The 24,246-nt window shown below is 44.4% G+C and overlaps 1 protein-coding gene across 1 annotated transcript in view; it reads left to right on the top strand.

Moving 5' to 3' along the window:
- Positions 1-24,246, top strand: part of PARD6G (par-6 family cell polarity regulator gamma) — a 104,518-nt gene that overhangs the window by 68,617 nt on the left and 11,655 nt on the right. The window lies entirely within an intron of this gene.

Here is a 24,246-nt window from a genome sequence, read left to right as displayed (position 1 = left end):
CTCGGGATATGTCTACACTGGAAATGCGACAGTGGCACGGACGCAGCACTGCAGCTGTCGCTGTAGTGTAGACATTTACTGCAGTGAAGGAAGGGGTTCTTCCAAAGAATTCTTGTGTGTTTGGGCTTTGGACACTGCTATGTAGTGGAGCCCAATCTGAGGATCATTCAAGCTTTCGTGACCTACTTTTTTAACCATTCAAATCTGAGGGGAAAGTTCTTTGTGTTGGAAAAACAGCTGCTATCTTAGTGGGGTCCACCAACGTTGTGCTCCCTCTACTGGATCTGCAGTAGCAGTTAGTGTGTGAAGACAAAAGTTATCTTACCTCCGCTCTGCTGGCATCAATCAATGATATTGGTGCAGAAACACAAAGATGTTTTGTCAAGACAAAGTGTCTAGAGAAGCTCTTAAACAAAAGAGCCATTTGTTTACTCGAGCTCCCCTCAAAACTACAGGAGAAAATCCCTGTTAGCCAAATGAAAACAGACCATGTAAAAGGGGAGTGAGAGGCACTTTTTCCCAAGCTTTTGGGAGGTATGAAAAACAACAAAATGACTTTCAGATGAATAAATCAGGAATTTTTTAGACATGCCTGTTAACAGACTAAACTAGCATCACAGGCTAGTTCTGTGTGTGAACTTGTGAAATGTATTCAGAAACTTGGCCAAATGAAAGTATAGATCTCTCAAAAATTTTAGGTCTTTTTCCTCCCTCCGAAACAAACTGATAACTACTTTGTGAAACAATAGAGGAATAGGATTGAGTGGACAGAAGCCTGCAGCACAAAATATCCTGCCTTTTTTCAGTATGTTGCACTGATCCATGCAGTGACAGACTTCTGGAACCTCTCTGTTGTCCTTTCTATCTGCAGCGGATATGGTTTAAAATGATATGGGACCTTTGTCATAATTACAAGGCGAGCTGCTCTGCTGTGTGCTCTCTGGATCTCTCCAAATGCACCTCCCTAGAGGACAAGCCCTAAGCTTGAAATCCTTCAATTCTTCCACTTGTAGACTAGTCCCTGGGTTACGGACCCCTTTTGTACTAACTGTGATCACTTCAACGAGCCCAGTTTAGGTTCAGTACTTCTAGTTTTGTCCCTCAGGGAGCTGTGACCAGTGGTACAGACTGTAAGCATGCAGCCCTTCCTAAACAAGATATTGTTTATTAGCAGTAGGACCACTGTATGATGTAAGAGAACAAAGATTTAAGAAAAACACAAGAGTTTATATGTAGGCATATCTACCTAGAGCTTACCATCCCCCTGATGTTAGCCAGGTAGCTCAGCTTCTTCAAAATGTCTGTTTTAGCCTGTTCCCCTGACAACTGTACCCCCTCCCTTCCTTCCTCACCTGACAGGAGCTTTTTAGTAGTTCAGGGTCTTTTGGATTTTAGGACCCCAACCTTGGCAGAATAAGGGCTGCTCTATACCAGGAAATTATATCGGCATGTGAAAAACCCACAACCCTGAGAGACATAGCTATTCCGACCTAACCCCTGAAGTAGACAACGCTGGGTTGATGGAAGAATTTTTTCAGCAGCCTAACTACCACCTCTCAGGGAGGTGGATTAACTACACCGGCAGGAGGACCCCTCCCGTCGGCATAGGTAGTGTCTACACTGAAGCACTGCAATTGTGCTGTTGTAGTGGTTAAGCGAAGATATATCCTAAGAGTAGCACTGTCTACATGGGGCCTTAAGTCTGCTTAACTATGCTACTTAGGGGATGTGGATTTTTCACACCCCTGACTGACATAATTAAACTGACCTAATTTGCTAGTGAGACCAGGCCTAAGTCTTTAAACTTTGGAGCCATGGCAGGTGGGCCTTTCCCAATAATAGCCTAGCAATCGTTTTCTGTACGACCCATGAAGGTATCTTACTGTTAATCACAGTTTTGTTTCCTGTTTTTCTTAACAGCCCCTTTGGGTTAGCTCCATGTAGTTAGCCAGTAACATCCCTCACAGCAGTCAGGCAAGCATGTATAGAAATCATACACTAATGCAGAGCAGCCCTACATCCTCCTCCCACTGAACTCCAGTCAGGACTGCAGGTTAAGGAAGTCTTTACTATGAAAGGACTGCAGGATCAGACCTTTGGAATTCTTTGTTATTGGGTTAAGACAAGCACACAAAATATCTTACCTTGTTGTTATCTTTCGGGATTTGTATCTGGAGTGACAGTAGCTTCTTATACTGTTTACAACCTTAGCTACAAAACATAAGGCTGAACCTAACTTGCTAACTTTCCATTATCAGCCAGACTTTCAGACTGCTTCCACCCCCAGCTTTCCCTGAAAGAAACAGATCTTTCTTAAACTTGTGCATGCTGCTTCTTATCCCATAACATTTTTCTAGGAAGATTGGTGAAAATTGGACAAGGAGTTTTAAAGTTATGGTATTGTGAAATGTACCTGGCTTCACTGGAGAGCTTTTCTAATTTGTGGGGGGGGGGGGGGACTCGTATATCCAAAATGGCTTGGCCTGGAAATGCTACACCCTCCTGTTCTTGCTGGCTGTGCTGAGGAGAAAGGCCTTGCAGTATTGGTTGAGGGTATTTGTGGGGAAATTACATAATAAAAGTAGTTTGTGCTATCCCATGCTAAGGTAGCCAGGGAAAGGGTTTGCTACAACCTCATTGAAGCAGAGCTGTCAAAAGAGTCGGAGGAACGCTTGAGGGACCAGCCCTGTAAATGGTTTGTGGCTCGGCACCACCGCCTCACTGATCCACTGGATCTTTGTGCTTCATAGCTTTTCATTAGAAGACAAAGAAGGATCCACTGCTGGAGCCACAGTCGCCAGCACTGGCTGATAAGGCAGGCTCAGGCTAGTGCCTTGAAGGAAGTAACTACCGTGGGACTGCTGCTTCACCTGCTCTGCTCTCCATTCCAGGTTACACCTGACTGAGCGGGTGTGTGCAGGAAGGGCTTGCCATAAAACCATCATCCTCACCAGGAAAAGATATAGGAGGAGCAAGGTCTCCCTTTAGACTGCTTCTTGGCTTCATTGCTTGTCATGCTGGGATCAGGCAGGGGCTTGCCAGGGCATGGGTTGCTGCTGTGCCACAGGAGGCCAGAGAAGCCAGCTGAAAAGCTTGGCACAAATTCAGCCACAAATTAGAGCTCGGTTGCAACAGAAATCTATCAATTTTTTTTTTAGGGTGTTTTAGTTCTTGGAGTGCCCGCACCCTACGGGTGTTCGCTGTGGGTGCACATGTGCTCCAGGCACCCAGGACCGGAAATTCTTCAATAGCAGTGTCTGTTGGTCCACGCCTGGCTGCGCGCTATGCTGCCTTGTGTAGCAATCCAAGGGCATAAATGGTCGTGTGGACCGACCGCCTCTTCAGTTCCTCTTCTACCACTCAGGCTCTGGGACAGGATTTTCCTGTTCTCCTGCGTCCATATTCTCTTATTTCACTCAAAGTTTACCTGTAAATAATTGTCAATAATTATTTCATTCTTACTTTTAGATCGTTAATTAGCTTAAGTCCGGTTTGTGGAATTCGGGGGATTTTCTGGCACGTTATGCCCAAGATTCCGGGTTTAAAACCATGCCTCACCTGACTCTTGGTCTTCCAGGTGGGTGACCCTCATGACACCTGCCTCTGCTGGTTAGCAGTGTCACAGATTTCATCTAAGTGTGGGATTTGCTGTTTGTTTCCCCCCTCACACCAGGGAGGCTTGGAAGTTCCAACTCCGCCAACACCTTACGGAGCTAGCCATGAGACTGAGATCAGATGAAGGCCCTCCCATTCCCCAACTCACTGACCTGAACCACTGAATAGTGCTACTCCAGTAAATGGAATACACAATGAGAGTAAGGAGAGGCACAAGAGGGCAGGGAAGTCTGCTCATAAATCCTTGAAGTGAGCGGCTTTGCCTCTTCCCTCAGATTCAGGTGAGACTCCACAGTCTGGACAGGGTTCACATGGAGCTCATGAGGAGATCAAGCAAGCACTGATGGTACCGGGAGTTTCTGTTGCTCTGAAACAGTCCTGAGTGGCACAAAGACAGTAACATGCACACGTCCTCTATGCCGGCAGTATTACACCACACGCCTAAGCCTCCACTGTCGATTCTGACACAGACTCCAGCCAGCTCTCCCCCAGAGAGTATGCCTGGCACTTGGTTGGTCCCACCAAGAAATATGCACACCTACACAGACTATAGAGTTTAGTGGAGCAGTTCTGGGCCCAACCCTGGCCAGAGCATACTTACCACTGGGCAGGTTTCTAGCCTTCGGGGACCTCTGTGCCCAAATCCACCTCAGACACAGTTCATTTCTGCCTGATGCTGGTGGGACACATGGAATCCTTAGAGAAGAAAATCTCCTTCCCACTTCAAATTTGAGCATCTCTCACATGGTGGGAAAAGATGCATGTGTATGTGAAGTCATCCCATTCCCACCCCCCAAAAACCCACTCACTATCCATGCATCTCTCTTAGGCTGGAGAGCACCCCTGGATGAACACATAGCATAAGGCTCATGGATGCCGCATGGGTCCCCATATCAATCTGCTAGTGTCTCCTATGGGCTGTCCAAGGCATGCAGACACTTCTACCCATCATTTGATCCACTCGTGTCCAGATCAGACACCCTGACCTCTGTTGATTCTGTAAATAAGCAGAGAGGAGCAAGGTCTACACCACTATGCAGGGAAGTGATATGACTATGGAACTTTTGCATCCCCTACAATATCTCCCGCTCTGCAGTACATCTTCACTGAGTCATGAATTCCCTGGCAGACAGGCTTAGCAGGCATTCAAGAGGATCATGATGGGAGCTCCACTCTTCGGTGGTCCAACTAATTTTATGACGATGGAGGTACCTGTTCTGCAATCTCTTTGCCATGCAAAAACCCCAAGAAATGCCGAGCTTTTTGCTCTCGTAATGGCCAGGGCCCAGACTCCAGAGGGGATGCTTTCCTTCTCCCATGATCAGAACCGTTACTGTACGCCTTCCTTCCTATTTCCCTTGGTCCTCACGTTCTCCAGGAAAATTCAGAGCAACAGCAATTCTAAGAGCACCCAGGTGACCGTGTCAGTTCTGGTTGTACCTCTGATGCAAGGATACCAAAATGACAGCTGTCCTAATTGGTGGAGAAGTAAGTGGGGGTCGCTGTGTGAAAGCTGGCAACTCCAGACTTCCCCACTCCAAACTGGTTACGACTGATGGGTAGAAGCCCACCATGGGGGTTGCAGTGATGCAAGTATGCAGAGCCATTAATCGCCTCCTGCTATGAAGAACTGTGACTGGGAAACGTGCAGGTCATAGTGGGTGGCTTTGCAGCCATGGGATTCCCTAACTGCGGTGGGGCCATAGAATGGATATCGCCTTTTGGCCCCAGACCACCTTGTGACAGAGTACATCCACAGACGGGGCTGTTTTCCGATGGTATTGCAAGTACTGATGGAACGCTGGGGTTGTTTCACCAGCATAAATGCCAGGTGGTCAAGGAAGATGCACGCATCTTCAGCAACACTGATCTGTACAAAAAGCTCTACGCAGGGACTTTCTTTCCAGACCAGAAGATTCCAACTGGGGGATATGGAAATGCCAATAGTGATCTTTGGAGACCCAGCCTACCACTTGCTCCAATGGGTCATGAAGCCTTACACCGGCAACCTTGACGGCAGCAAGGAGTGCTTCAGCTTGCTCAGCAAGTGCAGAATAACTGTTGAATGTGCCTTTTGCTGCCTAAAGGGTCATGGGTGCTGCCTTTTTGGCAGGTTAGATCTCAGTGAGGAAAATATTTCCATGGTCAAAGCAGCCTGCAGTGCTCTGCATAACATTTGTGAAACTAAGGGGGAGATGTTTCCTCAAGGGTGGACTGTTGAGGTGGATCGGGTGGCTGCTGCTTTTGAGCAGCCAGATACCAGGGCTGTTAAAGGGGCTCAGTGGGGAGCTATTCGAATCAGGGAGACTTTAAAGGAGCATTTTGACAATGAGCCACAGTAATGTGGGTTTCTGTAAGGCATTGAGCCAGGCATTGTTTTCTTGCATTGTAGTATGAACCTTGCAATGATTGCTGTGTGTGTGAGTGCTAACTTTACAACACAAATGCACCGATTACCATTGTCTGTGAATTTCACCAACAACCACCGTATGAAGGAGACAAAGATTCATTCTCCTTCCATAAGTACATTTTTATTAAATGCAGATGCAAACATTTCTATTCTGAAGGAACGTAAAAATGAAGAGCACATTTGCCAATGAGGTTCTCAGAGCTGGGTGTATGTCCAGCTGCCATTATGAAACACGTCCCTCTGGGTGGAGTGCATGGGATACTGTGACGGCCTGAAACATGTGAGAAATGTGGACGGGAGGAGTGTGGGGAGGGCATGGAAGGCAGTTCTGCATGGGCTGCAGGGGGAGACGAGCATGGATGTGTTCCGCTTGAAGTTCAGTTGGGGATTTCAGCATGTCTGTTTGATCCTGTCTCACTGACTCCTGCCCGTTTCATATCCTGGCTATCCATTCGCAGTTTCTCATTGATAGCCTCTCTCCATGCTCTCTGCTTGCAATCTGAAGCACAAGAGGATTGCAGCACGTCCCGGAACATGTCTTCCTTACTCCTCTTGTTTCGTCTCCTCGTCAGCTGCTGTGCAGGGGGAGACCCTCAAGAACACATCTACAGATGCTAAAGAAACAATAGAGGCACTGTTGTGAGTGCACTCGCAACCTTGAGCCAAACAAGTTAGAAATATCCCTTTCTCACTTCCCATTGGCAAGCATGCAACATGGCAAGAGCCTCAGCCATGGTGAGTTTGGCCCTGGGGGGAATAGGGCAAGATGGGATGAGGGGTGGGGGGGTTTCAGAGGGGTATCACTGTAAGTTCCTAGGGCCACTATTCTGAATATTGGCACCATTTTCCACAGTCGGGGTGATAAGCAGCTGATGCCTCACTCCTGAGGGTAACTGAGGATGCAAGGGCGCAGCTCCTGCATGCGTGCTGCTGCAGACCGGGTCCGTATGCTGCTCGCCTATGTGCTGCTATAATCCGTGAGGAGATAATTGCTGCTTGGCACGGCAAAGTTTCCTACTGTGGGGAAGAAACAAAGCAGCCCTCCCAAGAAACCTGCAGCAGAGGATAGTAGAGTGCCTCCATGAAAGTTTCCTAGAGATCTCTGTGGATGATTCCCGGGGCATCCCGATGTGCGTAAACAAAGTTTTCTGCAGGGCCCCCTCTGCCTAGCTGCACAGGGGAATGAGAAGCAGATACAAACTCAGCCTGTGTTGGTTATTTCAATCCTTCTTCTACCCTGATTTAAAAAAAGAAGAGCACTACCTCATGTCTCTTTGCAGTATCGAAGCACAATGAATATTTACCGGAGCTTCCCTCTCCTGCATCAAGCGCACCGGAGCCGGAGTGCTGGGACTAGCTCGACCCCTCCAGAATTAAAGAGGTCCTGGTGTGCCATGGCACCAGATGCCCGTTTGTCCCCCATGCTCCTCCAATTCTACTTCCTTGTCCACCACATCGTCCTTCGGGTTCACATCACTAGTCGCTGTCTCCAGCCTCCCCTCCTCCTGAAGTATCCATGGGGCTCTTGGTGGCAGAGGTGGGGTTGCTGCCAAGGATGGCATGCAGCTCCTTGTAGAAGTGGCATGCCTTTGGCTACGCAACAGAATGACTATTGGCCTCCCTTGCCTTCTGTTTCGCCTGCCTTGGCTCCTTGATTTTTGCTCATGGCATGGAGGGCGAGGTGTACAATAGGGGCATGCAGCAGTTCTGTGCAATCTGCCCATAGGTATCAAAGTTCCTGCGGCTGCAGTGGAGCTGTGACCTCTCCCCACAGTCCCAGCAGATCCGCCATCTCCAGTGTACTCCAGGCAGGAGCGCATTTGTGGCAGGGAGACGGCAGTGTCAGCTGGGCAGTTTCTATGTGAGCTCCCCACACGGAGCAAATGAGAAGAAGAATTTCAAAAATTCCTGGGGCTTTAAAGGGGGAAGGGTGCATGCCTGTGTACCTGGCTGCAGGGCAGCGAAGTTCAAACTGGTGACCAGAGCAGTAATGTTGGGCATTGTGGGACACCACCTGGAGGCTACTTCTGGTGACATAAGCAATTCGGTGTCTATGCCGATACTGCGTCTCTCTAACTTCGTCACAAAAAGCTTGATGCCTCTCAACAATGTGGTTTTATTATACTGGGCAGAGCAGGAGAGTTAAATCGGCAGGAGGAGCATTGCATTGTGTTCACCTCCACAGTTATGTCAACCTAAGCTGTCTTATGTAGACTTAACTTTGTAGTGTAGACAAGCCCTTAGTTCCACAGGGAGGGTTGGGTTTTTTTTTTTACATATGTTTATAACATAGTCCCCCATTCACTATGGCTTTTCTTGGCCACTCTCTTCCACCTTGTGTTGTGGTTTGCAACTCAAAGTTTGAGAGTGAGACTGCCCTGCACTCTACCACAGCAGTGGTTCCTGTTCTGCAGGCCTGGGCCCCACTCCATCCCGCTGGGTCTTGCCACTCACAGATTTGATGTGGCAAGCTCCTCCGAATGGATGGGGGGATGCACTAGTGGTCTGACTACCCCAAGAAGATGAGGTGGAGAGGAGGGTGGAAAAGGCCACAGCCCCACATAACACTCCAAAATGGAGATGGGATGCTAATGCCAAGGCTTAAAGGGGTGAGAGGTCCTGTGGGGAAGTCCCTGAGGGAGACAGGGGACTGGAACAACTGAAGAAGTGGGGAGGGAGATGGTACAGCCAGGAGTTGGGGCCATTTGTGCTCATCTATAGGGTAGATGGACTTGGGGTGCTGCAGCAGTGGAAAGGGGTGAAGAGGCAGGTTGGGGGAAGGGAAGTGATTTGGGGGTGGTGGGGAGTAGGGGAGGTTTTAAGAGGTGGGTTAATTGGGGAATTGGGCTTGCGGGGGGGATGTGGGGTTTTGGGGAGTGGAAGGAGTGTTTGGGGGTTGGTAAGGTCATGTTTTGTGGGATGTTTTTGGTGGGATATGACACGAAGTGGATTTATTTGGGAAGATGGAGGTTGGTGTTAACAAGACAAAAACACGCTGATCTTCCAGTACCAATTTAGGTGACTCATGTTTCTTCCTGCCTTAAATATGCCTGAATATTAGGTAATATTTTCTACCTATCTTATTCCTCTTACATTAATGGTCGTTAGCACATACTTTAATTATTCTTAACCAATTTTAGGCCAGTCTTTAACATATTTATCGGTCTAGGCATTTGATGTGTCAATCACTGTGGTATCCAGGTGCTACTTTTAGTTGGGAGGGGACTTCCAATTGAATTTCTGAGCTTAATAGTAAACAGGAATGATTTCCTCCCCCACCCTGTCAACCCCACCCAACTAACAGCATGGTTTCCTCAGAGATAATTTATCTAGAGGAGAGAGCAGGTCTCTGAGCAGCTCTGTATAAATCCTAGAGGCAGAATTTGTTAACCATTTCTTGTATTGCTGGGACAGCTGTGATGGTGGTGCATGAATAAACAGTAAATGGAAGCATTCTATTTCCAGGCTCCATTAGACACATGGAAAGAAAAAATACATGTCCAAGAAGAAACAGTTGATACAATATAGATTTATTTTAGTAACTCAGAGGCCTCACAGATAATTATATGGGAAAAGGTCCTACTGCAGTCTTATATTAGCGCAAATTAATGGAGAAAGAGAAATAAGAAATGTTCCTTTCTTTACTCCTGTAGCACAGCCAGTCCTGGTAAAGGTAAAAGGATTTGAACTCAGTTCCTCTGTGTCGCATTGTTACCCTGCCACTAAACTCCTGGCCTGGATGCAGATCTTCAAACTGGAAGCTATTTTTAGTGGTCTGCTGCTGAGCTGTGTTGCTGAAAAGTGCCATTTGACACTGGTGGTATTGGAGCCGACTGTGAGGAAGTGTAGTTCACATCTTCACCCTGGCTTGAGGCTGGTTTAATAATCCCAAGAACAACATCTGTAAACATTTGATGTAAAGAAAGTTCTTAAGTCTTACCATCTCCTACTGCTTTCGTAAATGTCACTTTTTAGCAAGATGGCCACCACTAATAGTAGACATTTAAATTCAAATTCATTTTATTCCCACTGTAGTGGGAACAGCTTCTTGCACGGTGAATTTTTCTTTATCAAATAAAGTAGGATAGGTGTGGGTTTTTGTTTTGTTTTTTTGGGATTGGTTTTTTTTGGGCATCTGGGCAAATAGTTGCATGTGTTTGGGGATAACTGTGCCTACAAAGAGCTAGATAGCTATGCAACTGATTATTTGTAAAATCAATTAGCACAGTTGCAGTAATTGCAAACACCAATTATGAGCGCATTTTCTACATGCAGTTGTATGCACAGACCCCTCAAAACCTGGCATTTTTAAACTAATTTCAGGCAACTAGTTAACTCTGACCAGAAAGGATTATGAAGTGTAAACACAGGTTCTGTAAAAAGAAAAGGAGTACTGTAATAATTCCTTTGTATTGAGAATGACAGGGAGGATTTTTTGGCTCCCTGGAGAATCAAGCGTGTTTATTAAGTGACCTGTATAGTGGGTGGGAAAGCTTAGTGTTGATCTTTGATCTATAAAGAGAGTCTGAGAGATGATTTGATCTATATATTGTGCTTGGATTCCTGCACTAGAAATGTGTCTCTCGTCTACCTCGGATGACTTTATGGGCCACTCGTAGAATTCAGACATCAGGCTATTAAGGAATCAAAACCTAACTGAGACAGAAAGTGATTTTTAGTAAGACTGTTTAATCCCCTAATTTGTTTCTAACACCTACTTAATTCAGTTCTATGACTGCTTGGGGAGAAAACGGAGAAGTCTTTGTTAAGATTCATAAACTCTTCCACTTTAATGGAGGGATGAGAGAACTCCCAGTTCACATCAGAGACTCCCAACAAATTCTCCAATACAAGTAGGGAAGGCCAGCACAGATATTCCTGAGGTAAAAACAAACGGGGTATGAGAGAGGAGAACTTTTTTAGAATGGGGAAGAAGAGAAAGAACGTTGGATCTCTTTTATACATCAAAGAAGTAAAAAGGGTACAAAATCCCTCTTGTCTTTGCATGTCACCTTTAGGAAATCTGTTACGGGAGTCTGCAATTGTCATAGACAGTTTTCTTGGTTAGACTGCCCAGAATTTACATTTATATTACACTTTTATAATGAAGGATTCCGAAGAACTTCACAAACTGTACAAAAAATATTAAAATCCTCTCAGAATAACAGATCCATCATAAATTAGTAGAGTGAAACTCAACCGAAGGACCACATCTAATTAACAAGCCTTCTCTTAAATAACTGCTTTATAGTATTCTCACAGCTTCCAATGTAACAGGAGTGACCAAATTTACCAACCCTCCGAGCCGCGTACAATAATCTTCAGAAGTTCGAGAGCTGAAAGACATACACAACCTGCCCTGCGGGGTGGTACCTGATGGGGTGCGGGGCTTCTGCCCTGATGCCGCCCCCCACCACCGCAGGGCAGAAGCCCCTAATCCCACCACCCTGCCGCAGAGCAGAAGCCCTGAGCTCCCCTGCTGCCCAGCTGGAGAACCGCACTTTAACTAACTGTAAAAGCCACAGTTTGTCCACACCTGTAAATATAATTCGGACCTTCAGACTAACCCCACTATGCAACTGTTTTGATTTTTGTGCTGGTCCCTTTAACTCTTGGTTCACTGTATATTACACAACTCTGTTAGAGCTCCTTTAAATGGGAAACACGTTTTAAGCTCAACTATTTCATAATTTTCTTCTAAGTGAAGTTTCTTCTAGCAGTTAAAATCTCCTTATGTGTTTTGTGCTTTTATAGCACCTTTCATCAGAGGATCTCAAAGCTCTTCATAAAGATAAGAAGCTTTGCAGATGGGAAAGTGAGGTACAGAGGATGAGACTTGCTCAAGGGTAAATAGCAAGCCTAACTCCACTGAGAATAGAACCCAAATTTCCTGATTCATAGTTCCCAGCTTTAGCTATTCTTGTACAATATGAAGCTTCTTACCTGCCACCAGTTTACCCCTCTTCTGCATAGATTCTAAAGCCAGAAAGGACCACTGGGATCATCTAGTCCAGGGATTCTCAAACTTCATTGCACCGCGACCCCCTTCTGACAAAAAAAAAATTACTTCACAATGCCGGGGGGGGGGGACCGAAGCGTGCCAGAGCCCCACTGCCCTGGATGTGGGGCCAAAGCCCAAGCCCCACTGCTCTGGGCAGGGGGGCTAAAGCTGAAGCTCAGGGGCTTCAGCCCCAGGTAGGGGGCCTGCAACCTGAGCTCTGCCACCCAGGGCTGAAGCCGTCTGGCTTTGGCTTCAGCCCTGGGCAGCGGGGCTCTGGCTTCAGCCCCAGGCCACAGCAAGCCTAAGCCAGCCCTGGTGACCCCATTCAAAGGGGGTTGTGACCCACTTTGGGGTCCCGACCCACAGTTTGAGAACCGCTGATCTCCTGTATAACAGATCACAGAACCTGCCCAAAATAGTTTTACAGCATATCTGTTAATTATTCAATGTCCCGTTTACTATGATGTTCCCAGTAGCCCAGTTTGATTTGCATTATATTCAGTAGATAAGAGTAACTGTTGCCAGAAAATGTCTCGTTTTACTTAGTTTGCCCTCACATGAAGAGCTTTTGACAATACCCATTCCAAATCTGAATCCTGCCTTCACCATCCGATATTGCTTAGCACACGAATAAGACTCCACCGTCCCTCTCTGTAGGGGGCCACTTTGGGCATGTCCTGTGTCAAGACCCATAAATTTTCCCTTTTGGAATAGCGTGCAATGGAGAGATTCTTTTGGTCAGCCCCTTTGTGTGTTCCTCTAGCTGCCCAGTAACATGCCTGCCAAGGTAGACACATCAGCATCATTCTTAACACACATCCTAGAGGAAGGATGGCTCAAGCCTACGACTTGGGAGACCTGGGTTCATTTTCCAGCTCTGCTCACTTCATGTGTGAGCTTTGGCAGTCACTGAACCTCTCTGTGCCTCAGCTCTCCATCTGTAAAAAGAGGTGGTAATACTTCCCTACTTTATAGGGGTGTTGGGAGGATATTAAAGACTGTGCGGTGCTTTGAGATCTACTGATGAAGAGCAAAATGTAAGAGCTAGCTAATAACATTATATTGCCATGTTTTCTGGATAACTTTAGAGGTGAGGGGTTGCTGAACTCTGACAAAACTTTGCAGTAGTTATAAATTTGTTCTACTTAATATCTAGTATTTTCCTAAGGCATTTGCTTTCAAAGGCATTTAGATGTCTGCTGTCCAACTTCTGTGGATTTCCAGCATTCTAACCCACATATTAGGGTGGAAATAACATTTGAGTTGAAGTTTCATAGTCTGGTCTTAAGTTGTAAATTTTCAATGAGCAAAACTTGTTTAAGCTGGTAAATGGAGCTGCCACTTTGCCTGTTCGTGATATTATTTCCTTCTAGCCATCACCATTGGCTTGCACATTCCTACCAAGATATGTAAATTGACTCACTTCTTGTATTCGCAAAAAGAAAAGGAGTACTTGTGGCACCTTAGAGACTAACACATTGATTTGAGCATAAGCTTTCGTGAGCTACAGCTCACTTCATCGGTGAGCTGTAGCTCACGAAAGCTTATGCTCAGATAATTGTGTTAGTCTCTAAGGTGCCACAAGTACTCCTTTTCTTTTTGCGAATACAGACTAACACTGCTGCTACTCTGAAATCTTCTTGTATTCATTTGCCTTCTGAAATAATGCCTCCAAAATAGCAGTCCTTATATTTTACCTCAATGCTAACATTTAAGTGTCATTTGATGGTTATGATAGGAGTCCTAACTGGGCAGAGACTAAAGGTGACATACCTGTCTCCAGTAACTCTAGCCACTAGCCCCTGTGTGTGTATTTTATATCCGATGGATTTGGCAGAGCTGGGCCTCTGTTTAGGAAACTTGCTTATTCTGTTCTGTAGTTTTTGGGAGGTTTTTTTGATCTCCAGCTGCTATAGAAAGCTCTCATTGTGAAGGAATTATGGCTGACTCCTCAATGTGAGGAGTCTCCAACCCAGTATCCTCCCACAGTTTGTCAGACTAACAATGTGATGTTCATTCTGTGCATAGTACTGGAGAGGGAGTGCTGGGAGCTATTGACTAACATTATTACAGGGCTAGGAATCTCCTCCTCACTTCCTGTGGGCTGTGTAATACAAGGGCATGTTTTAATCAAATGCAACAATCCAAAATTAACTAAAGAGCAGAGCTCAGCTAAAATAGTTTCCAAGTCATGTGGGGAGGTAGTAGATGTGAAGTCTGGCATGTTTACATTACAGTGGCCTTTGACTGATCTGACTGGAGAAGCATAAAAACAGGACTCCAGTGCTTTCCGAAGGACTGAAGAGTTTTCTCCCAGCGTAAATATGCCCCCCAAATATTTTCAGAATCTACGCTCTGTGAAGCAGAGCCATGCAGGTGTTCAAAAAACTTCAGGAGTTCCTAGAATCAGGATTTTCTAGATTCGTTCTGTAAAACTTTCTTGTCCAGACAAGCAGATAAGTCATAGCTGGAGCCTTTTCTTTTTTGTTTTCTTATTTAAAAGTGCAGTCTTCGTGTTTGACATGTAAATGCAGTGTTAATAGTTTAAAATGTTTCCTTTCGACTGAGCCCAGCTTTTGCATTGCCCTGGCCAAAGGCCAGACCCGTTTAAAATGAACTGGCAGAACAAAGAGACGCTTTTCTATTGGAGCTTTAACATGAAGCTCTAGATGCTCTGATGTACCCATCCAGAAGAAAAACTGGACAGATGCAGATATTTACAGGGGATTAGTGTGTAAAAATTAATAAGGATTTTATCTATAAGCAAATGGAGGCCCAGAAAACTCTTCTCCCTATCTTTCTTTTTCCCATTGCAGCTGTCTGGATTTACATGTTGTTGGCTCCCCCAGCCAAGGGCAAGTGTTTTGGTAGCTTTTTAAGAGACCGGTTTTACAGGTTTTTATGCTGTCTTCATCTGTTGCTCAAGATGGGAGGAAGTGCCCAGAGTAGGGCAACCTCTGCACATCTTGGAACAATCCAGTTCATTTCTGAAAGTCATCTGACACCCAAAGGGAGTGTCTACACTTCAATTTTTAGTTGTGTTTTAACATATGATAACTACACTACACAAAATACTTCTCCTCGGACACGCAGAAGCAAACGTTTGTCTCAGGCATACTAGACTATATTATCATGTTAATTAATATGTTAAGTAATGTATGTTAAAACACCACTAAAAAGTCAAGCATATATATATTCTTAAAATATTTTAAAAGGAGAAATGAGTTGCAGGATACACTAACTTTGGTGTTTCTTAAGCTCATTTTGCTGAAGGTAGGTGTGTAATTAGATAAAATATCGTGCATCTGTCACCATTTGGCTTCCACTGTGGGGAATTTAGCATGGAATTAGTAATGCTGCCTTATTTAATAAAGATCTTTGCAATTCCTGATTATTGTCAGACAATATTTAGAAAGTGAGGTGAAGACAGACATGGCAAAGAACACTGGCTTTGTCTGAAGGGAATAAAATTTTTGTTGATGGTTTTTTTTGTGGGGGGGAGGAGAGGGATGGGAGGATAGAAACTTACACATTCACAGAAGGACCCACAAGGTAGAAAGTTGAAGAGGAAGAGGAGAAAGTAGTGAAGACCTGAAATTACCAATAGGAGTTGAAGACCTGTGGGATATATCTACGCTTCAATTAAACACTTGTGGCTGGCCTGTGTCAGCTGACTCAGGCTCACAGGGCTTGAGTACTGTGCTGTAAAATTGTGGTGTAGACATTTGGGCTGAGCTGGAGCCAGGTCTCTGGGATCCTCCCCAGCTCATGCAGTACCAGAGCTTAGGCTCCAGCCTGAGCCCGAACATCTATATTGCAATTTTACAATCCCGCAGCTGAAGTCCTGTGAGCCTGAGTCAGACCAGGCTGACACGGGCCAGCCGCGGGTGTTTAATTGCTCTGTAGCCATATCCTTAGACCAGGACGTAACTGTATACTGAAATTTGTCTGAATTAAGTTTTGTCAGTAGTGCTTACCTTTTTTTAATTTTAGATACTTTGATTGTGAGGATTCAGGAAATTTGTCAGTGACATTCTATATCCTCAGTACTACATTGCCTTTAAAACCCCACAGTCCTTCTCCATTATTCAAAGCTATTGGATCTCAGACAGTCACTTGTGTATTCTTCAGTTTTCAGCTAATTTATCTGTTACAATACAAACTTAATCCCTGGTGCCCAGTAAATAATTTTTTTTTCAGCACTTGGAGCTCTACGTATGTAAAGCGCTACATAAGATGATTATCCCCCTGGTGTCAGCTGTGCTTCTTTACAGTGACTCCTTACAGAGTTTACCATAGTTATAAATCATTTATTTTTCACCCAAAATCTATACATTTTGTGGTTTGGCTGGACTTTCCCCTGCAACCCCCCTCCATTGTGATGAAAAGGCAGCAGTGTCTCCGCATAGTCTGTGTACTTACCTTGAATAGATGGATCTGTTTGTCAGTGGGCATTATATAGTCTTTGGAGACACTTTTAAGTTATTATATTTTTCCCTACCAGTATGGTGATCCCAAGCATGAAGAGTTCATTTATAGCCAATTTTGGGGACTTACAGTATTGTCTCCCTTGGGATAGGAGAGGCATGAAGACTGACAAATAGAATTTCTGGTGACAAGAATTCCAGATATGCCTGAGCCCTTGTCAAAGCCATGCAACCCTGGGATCTCCTTTTTATTCTTTCTTCATAGCTACAGTAACCCAGTGCATTGGACAAAAGCTAATATCAAATTTAGAGAAAGGGTGAAGTCCAGTTTCTCCATTTGGCTCAGTCAGGCCGTCTTAGAGTATGTCTACACTGCAAAGAAAAACCGGCCGCTGGCCTGTGCCAACTGACTCATGCTGGCGGGGTTTGGGCTGCAGGGCTGTTCCGTTGCAGTGTAGACTTCTGGGTTTGAGCTGGAGCCTGAGCTCTAGAACCCTGTGAGGTGGGAGGGTCCCAGACTCCAGGCTCCAGCCCCAGCCCAGAAGTCTCCACAGCAATAAAACAGCCCGAGTCAGCTGGCACAGGCCAGCTGTGGGTGTCTAGTTGCTGTGTAGACATACACCCTCAATGTCTTTTGACAGATACCTAGACTCCCTTGGTTAGGGACTGTTCTTTGTTGTGGTACAGAACCTAGCTCAATGAATCCCTGACCTTTGACTGGGGATTCTAGGTGCTACCTCAATAGATATAAGCAAGTGACCTGAACAACAACAAGTAGCTTGGGGCTCCAATGGATTCTCACTCTTAGGGAGAATGCACCACTGTAGAGGTACCAAGTATTTGTTAGTGAAACTGTTGAACTTCTGCATAGCAATCCTTGCTGAATCATTGAATATGTACTATGGAAACAGTTCTTAAATTAGGAGACACAGATGCTTTTTAAACCTATAGTTTGCAACTTGCCGGGACATAGAAGCACTTGATTAGAAAACTGTCTATACTTTCTGGACCAATATGCTTTTTCTAAGCTCAGGCTCTGGATTAACAATAGGAGATAGCATTAGATCCTTGCCTAGATATATGAATGCAACGTCTGTTGTACAAAACGAAGGAAAGCATACATATAAAACTGGAGACAGGTCAGAACCCTTTCCATTAGCCTAGTGTATTGACTCTGCAGCCTTTAGATAAAGCTCTGAACGTTTTCTAGAGAGCCTACATCAGAGCTTGAAAAGATCACTTGTCTGCTCATCCAGAAAAGTGGAAAATGTAAACAAGTGAGTGGTGAGCCATGTAGCCAGTGGGACTATTCTGAGAGTTGTTCAGGAGAACTGTAATCTCGGGTTTTCTAAAAATTTTCCTAAAGTATGTGGAACTCCTGAAAAATGGGCAAAGAGCAATTTAGATGGCAAATTTTGAAATGGCCTGTTGTCCCTTGGAAGATAAACCGGAAGGTTATGGGGAATGAAGAGAAGTGCCTGGATATGCTCTAAGCACAAAATATCTACAGCAGCTGTACCGCAGATTAGTGAGTGTGACTGTAGCAGTTGTGGGGAGTTCGAAAAATCATAGTCTCACATGTGCAGTACCAGTCATCTATCCTCAAAGTGCTCAGATATTACGATGGGTGCCAACATAAGCAGATGGTGATGCTGCAGATGCTTTCTAAAACAGACCCTTTCATCTCCAGTATCAAAATCTCTGAGTAATCATTCAGACAATATTGGCATATCTCACCCGCCTAGTATGAGATCTGGTCATTCTGCTAGATTAGCACAAATTTTATGTAGAAATGACACAAAATCCAAAGAGCTGAACTGGGTGAGGAGTTAGAAAGCTCTCTGTATGTAAAGAAATAACTTTTTGTGAATAATCTGAAAGGATATTGCTATTCTAATGTTTTGAAAGTAGTTAAACATTTTTTACTTTGTTCCCAGCTCCAGGACCCAAGGGAGTGTTTGTTATAAGAGGAATGCTGCTTTATTTAAAAGGGGGAAAAAATTGCACTTGAGCCTTCTGTGAAACTCCTTAGGAAAAGAAGGGTTTGTTTCTGATGCCTCCCCTTTATGCACAAGACCCCTCATATGCATCAGTTGTCATAGCAAAGGATAAGAGTACTACTTCGTAACTTGTCCGTCACATCCCTTAGGAGGTGACAAGTCATAAATACATTTAGGGATGGGGAGACACTAGCAGCTTTTGTGTGGAAATATTTTATTAAACATGTTTAAAGAAAAACAACACTTCTGAAATGGGCATACGAGTGTATCATGCAGCTTCCACCTACATCCAGCAGGATTTCAATTTTACACACACACGGCTAGGTCGTGCCTGGTCCGTAATGCAGAGATGTGAGAGGTACTCATGCAAGGAACTGTCCCCTGCACTGTACATGAAGTTTAGGTACCATTTCAGTCTCTGCAGACAGAATGCCTACTGGAGCTCCCCAGTACACAGGGAGCGTGTACCTGCGGCTACATCCCTTTACTGGGTGCAGCATGCCCTTCTAGGCTAAGGCGGTAATGGTGGAGGTGTCATGGCCCTGCCTCGTCCTCCTCCAATTTGAGGAACTAAGCAGAGTGCAGTCCAGTGCTCCCCCTGAAGTGGGAGGGCTCCACACTGCCTCCATCACAGGGCTGTGCCTCTCCAGGAATAATTGAGCCCTGAAAATAAAAAATCTATTTTTATACCACTGTATTTAGTCAGGAAGAGATTCATTTCTCATTAAGTAAATGAGTTCTTCAGTAGCTTTAGAATGTGCCACCAGTAAAGTCAGTCAGGACCATCTGATTTCCTCTGCTGCGTGAAACAAAAGTTGCACCCCCAAAAAAGGAATTTCTGCCTGTGAGATGAATACACATCCTCTTCAGGGGAGAGACCCACGAGAACTAGCCTTGGATTTGGTGGCATCGAACCCACTTTACAAAAAATGTTAATACCCCTCCTGAAAGCACTCCTGTGCTTCTCTTGCGGTTTAAATAAGTGGCGCATTGATCAACAATAGAACTTCTCTGTGGTCCTCGGACTTCGCTTAAGCAATGCTTTGTGGCACCCTCCAGGCACCCCCCAGGAATCCCCCTGTTTCTTTGGTCCTTAGCATTCTTTCCTCCTCTGCTGGTTTTCCCACGGTCTACACACCTGTTTTCAAGGCACTGGATCCTACCAACTATCCTCCTAACTCCGGATGACTGGGTATGACTCCCTCTTGGAACTTATCAGTGCCACTCCTTATTCTGCCTGAGGAGTTGTTCCTGAATGATTCTGGGCACTCCCACCAGCCTTTGTAATGCTGTCATCCGGGGAGCCAAGGGATTGGAAATGGAATTTGTCTCCTGTAAGTCACTGCAGTGTGTTCCTGTTTGCTTATGATAAATGAGTCAAAACCTTTCTGCCAGTTTGGAGTGCAGCGCTATTTATCCTCTGGTGTGCAGGTGGAAGGGTTAGCCTGCCAGTTTAAAAGGCCTATAGTATCCTGAACAGCAACGGCATAGAACTGATTAGAGAGAAGATACAGCTGTGCAGACCCATTAGGCTAGAAGGCTGACCCATGACAAGTGTTTATCTTGTGACTAATTTAATTTCAGCCGGCAAAGTTTGGGAGGCTCCCAAAGGTCAGGACTTGAGAGAAGAATGCTGTAATTAATGTTTTATGCCACACTTATTTTGAAACCTTTTAATTCTGAGATAAGGGGTATGTAAACAATGTAAATGTTGGGTGTTTCTTTCAGATATGGTGCTTCTTCACACAATAGTTAAAATTGACCAAACCATTATTGGAAACACATCTGTTCTATAGTGTTGGTATTCTTTACAGAGAGAGAAAATAAAATGTAAAATGTGGCATTAAAGATGTCTTTTACAACCACCTGAAAATGTGTCTTGTCCTGAAAAGAGGTGAGGCTTAGTTTTAGAAGCTTTAATCTTGCATGTTTAAAAGGAGAACTGCAGTTTATCTTTTTAAAGTATTAATTGATTCGTTAAATACAAATGTCCAATTTTTTAATGTATAGATAGTGTTTTCTCTAAATCGGTAACTACTGAAGGAATAGGAAGCTGCGATCTTGCCTGTCTGAACTAGCTCATGATGAATGAAGCATTACTCAGTAGAGGAATGCACCAGAGAGGCTGGTAGCTTTCCGTGCTAAGAGAAATACTATTTACCAGAACCTCTCTTTAACACTGGTTTAGTGTGTCTGTCTCTGGTACTTATGTGGGGCCCCGCTATCATAGTATCTGAGCACCTCACAATCCTTAATCCTCACAACACCTTTTTAGGTAGGGAAGAACTATTATGTCCATTTTATGGATGAGGAGCTGAGGCACAGAGGGGCCAAGTGACTTGCCTGAGGTCACGCAGGGAGAGGACTTAATCTTGGTCTCCCAAGACCTAAGTTAGTGCCCTACCCACTGGAGCAGCCTTTCTTTGTAAATATCACTTTCTACACAAACTTTACTAGTAAATAACAGAACTTTAAAACATCTGTGAAAGTCTATAACTTTTCTCATCCATTTATCTATGGGTTAGCACTTTGTGACAAACTATGGAGCCCAGTCCCACAAAGTAAAAATCTACTTGAGATGGATTATGTTGCGAATGGATATTGAGGGAGACTCACCATCTGGAAGGATTGGGCCTGATATTGGCATGCTGCTCTTCTCCTGACAAGTACCACTACAATGGCAGCTCTCATTGAGATGAACCTTTGCGGTTCTGGGAAAAGTTGAAAAGATTAAAAGAAGGGGAAAAGCTCCACTTTTAACTTTTTCATGTAGATGTCTGTAGAAAAATTGTACTGATTCATTCCAATACTGTCTCTTTGAGGCAGTTTAAACCTCTGCAGAGGACTGTAAATCCTCTTCAAATGAGCTACCTGTTTTTCCTCTCCCTGCTTCCTATGCTGTTCAATGCCCTTGCAAATCTTGAATTGCTTCTTTAAAATCCCTCTGATATTAATAAATCCTATAATCTTGTTTTTCTCCCAGATCAGCCTTCTCCAAGGAGTAAAAGTTCCCTGTTTGAGTACAAATTAAGAAAGATGCCTTCCCTCGAGATCATGGAATGATGTCAGATATCACAATTAATTATTCCAACAGTACCCTGGCAGCACCTACCAACCCTATTTACCCTTCTTGTTCTTATCTTCCAAACTTCAGAATTGTTGTTACAAGTATTTGCTGCTTTTTTTAAACACTGGGGAAAACAATTTTATTTACCTCTCACAAAATCTTAATTGTACCTTTTAAAACAAAAGGTAATGCAGGATGTTCGTTCACAAAAGGGACACTGACGTGTAGTTCACTGTGTCATTAATACAGAGGGTTCACATTTTTGTTACAACTGGAGCTGGTTGTAGGGAACGATTAAAGTTTGATCCCTCCTTTAGCTTTGCTTCACAGCATAGTAATACCATCCTCTCTCACTCTTTTTCTTCAAAAGCGTAGATTCTTATAGAAATGCAGCACTTGTATATGTCCAGATGGAGATAAAATGGTACGTCTGTTGATGGTTTTTTTTACCATATTTGTGTTCCAGATCAAGACTCAGTGGGAGATGTAGAATAATTAAAGGTGGGACTAGATGAGAGCTACAGTTTCCATATTGACTATTTACACACTGAAAAGAGATTGCTCTTAATTATAGGTCTGGTGGTTTTTTTTTTTTTAATGCACCTTGATTTGAAAATGATGACTACAAGTCTACCCTGTTCTCCCTTCAATTCCATCAGCTATGTGGGATGTATTTTTTTTCTTCTGGAATGTCAGGGGGCCGCCTGCATTCAGAGTACTATGGAATTTCATTTGTCAGGCTGTGGCCAGCTGGAGAGCTGCCTGCAGCTGTGATTCTCCCTGCCCCACAACTGGTACCAGTCAGGTGTCAGCTCCGTGCTGCTGAGTGTGGGAACCCTGCTGCTCTCGCTAACAAGGTGACTGATTCCCCCAAAGCAATCAGCTTGTTGCACTGGCTGTGTCCGTTGTGAATGAAGTAACAAATTTCTGAAGGCTGTATTTGGAGAGGTGGGGAGAAATATAACCTCTTGAAACTTTCCATTTTCCTGGCTGGAATAATGCTTTTATTTAAAAAATACTTTCTCTGCTTCAGTTGTTGCAACCTAGAGTTGTCTGACAAAATGGTCTTATATGGGCCATCTTACAGCCATAAAAAGAGAATGGTTGTTACTGCCTGTAATAAACATTTTACAACAGCAGAGAACGTAGGAGCTGCCATACTGGGTTAGACCAGGGCCCATCTTGCTCAGTATCCTGTCTCTGACAGTGGCCCATACCAGAGTTTCAGGGGGTGTGTGCAGAGCAGGGCAATTATGGAATGATCTGTCCCGTCATAGAAGATTAGGGTTGGAAGAGACCTCAGGAGGTCATCTAGTCCAATCCCCTGCTCAAAGCAGGACCAACACCAACTAAATCATCCTAGCCAAGGCTTTGTCGAGCCAGGCCTTAAAAACCTCTAAGGAAACCGTCTTTCACACTCAGCTTCTGGTAGAGGGTTAGGGTCATTCCAAATATAGGGTTGCATCCCTGACCATCTTAGCTAATAGCCATTGATGGCTCTATCCTCTATAAACTTATCCAGTTCTTTTTTGAACCCAGTTATAGTTTTGACCATCACAACATCCCATGGCAATGAGTTCCACAAGTTAGTTGTGCTTTGTCTGGAAAAAGTACTTTCTCTTGTTTGTATTAAACCTGTTGCCTATTAAGTTCATCAAGTGATCCCTGGTTCTGGTGTTGTGGGAAAGGGTAAATAATTTTATAGACTTCTATAATACCTTCCCTTAGTCATCTCTTTTGTAAACTGAATAGTCTTAATCTTTTTAATGTCTCCTCGTATGGAAGCCATTCCATACATTTAATCATCTTTGCCCACCTCTGAAACTTTTCCAGTTCCACCATATCCTTTTTGAGATGGGGTGACCAGAATTGGACACAGTATTCAAGGTTTGGACGCACCATGGATTTTGAAAGTGGCATTAAGATTTTTTGTCTTGTTAGGAAAGGGATTAAAAAAATTCCTAACATTCTTTTTGACTATTGCTGCTCACTGAGTGGAAGTTTTCAGAGAACTATCTACAGTGACTCGTAGATCTCCTTCTTGGATGGAAACCGCTAATTTAGACTCCATCATTGTATATGTGTAGTTGGGATTATTTTTTCCCCTGTGCATTACTTTGCACTTATCATTGAAGTGTGGAATCCAGGCCAGGGAAAGACCCCTTTGAATTCAAAATTAATACCAACCAACTCTTGTATCTTTGTTTCATAAAAAGATAGCAAAAACTACAAGGAGAGAGAGAAACCTAAACAGAAGCTGCTTTCTGGACAAATATTTATCCAATGAGAAAATGTCTTCTTACAACTGGAGAGAATAGACTGCATAAAATCATTTTTTGCACACCTGTGACAGCTGGGTGTGAGCACTCATTGAGAGGAGGTATTGCATAGTGTCCACTCTGCTGGCCACCTGCCTCTCCAGATAGCAAATTTAAATTAGGGATCAAATACCTCCTCTTGCCTAGGGAGTCCCAAACTGCTGGGCTGGAGGAGTGTTTGCAGCCATTGGGCTCTGCAAGTAAGGAAGGCTTGAGAAGTCGAAGACTAGGGACCTACTTGGCAGCATCCTTTTAATAGTCCCCAAACCTCCAATTTCATGGGGCAAGCTAATTCAACTTAATCAGCCTGTGGCCATACTCTTAACAGCCCCTGAGGAGTGGTGTGTACAGGGACAGTCAGGGACCAGAAGTCTGAAGAAGCACAGAGCCCTGCACGCAGCAGCAAAC

This window comes from Chelonia mydas, chromosome 2 (assembly GCF_015237465.2).
Source record: "Chelonia mydas isolate rCheMyd1 chromosome 2, rCheMyd1.pri.v2, whole genome shotgun sequence".
In the NCBI taxonomy this organism is placed as follows: domain Eukaryota; kingdom Metazoa; phylum Chordata; order Testudines; family Cheloniidae; genus Chelonia; species Chelonia mydas.
Note: the sequence above shows the minus strand (reverse complement) of the source record. Positions and strands in the feature narration are given on the sequence as shown.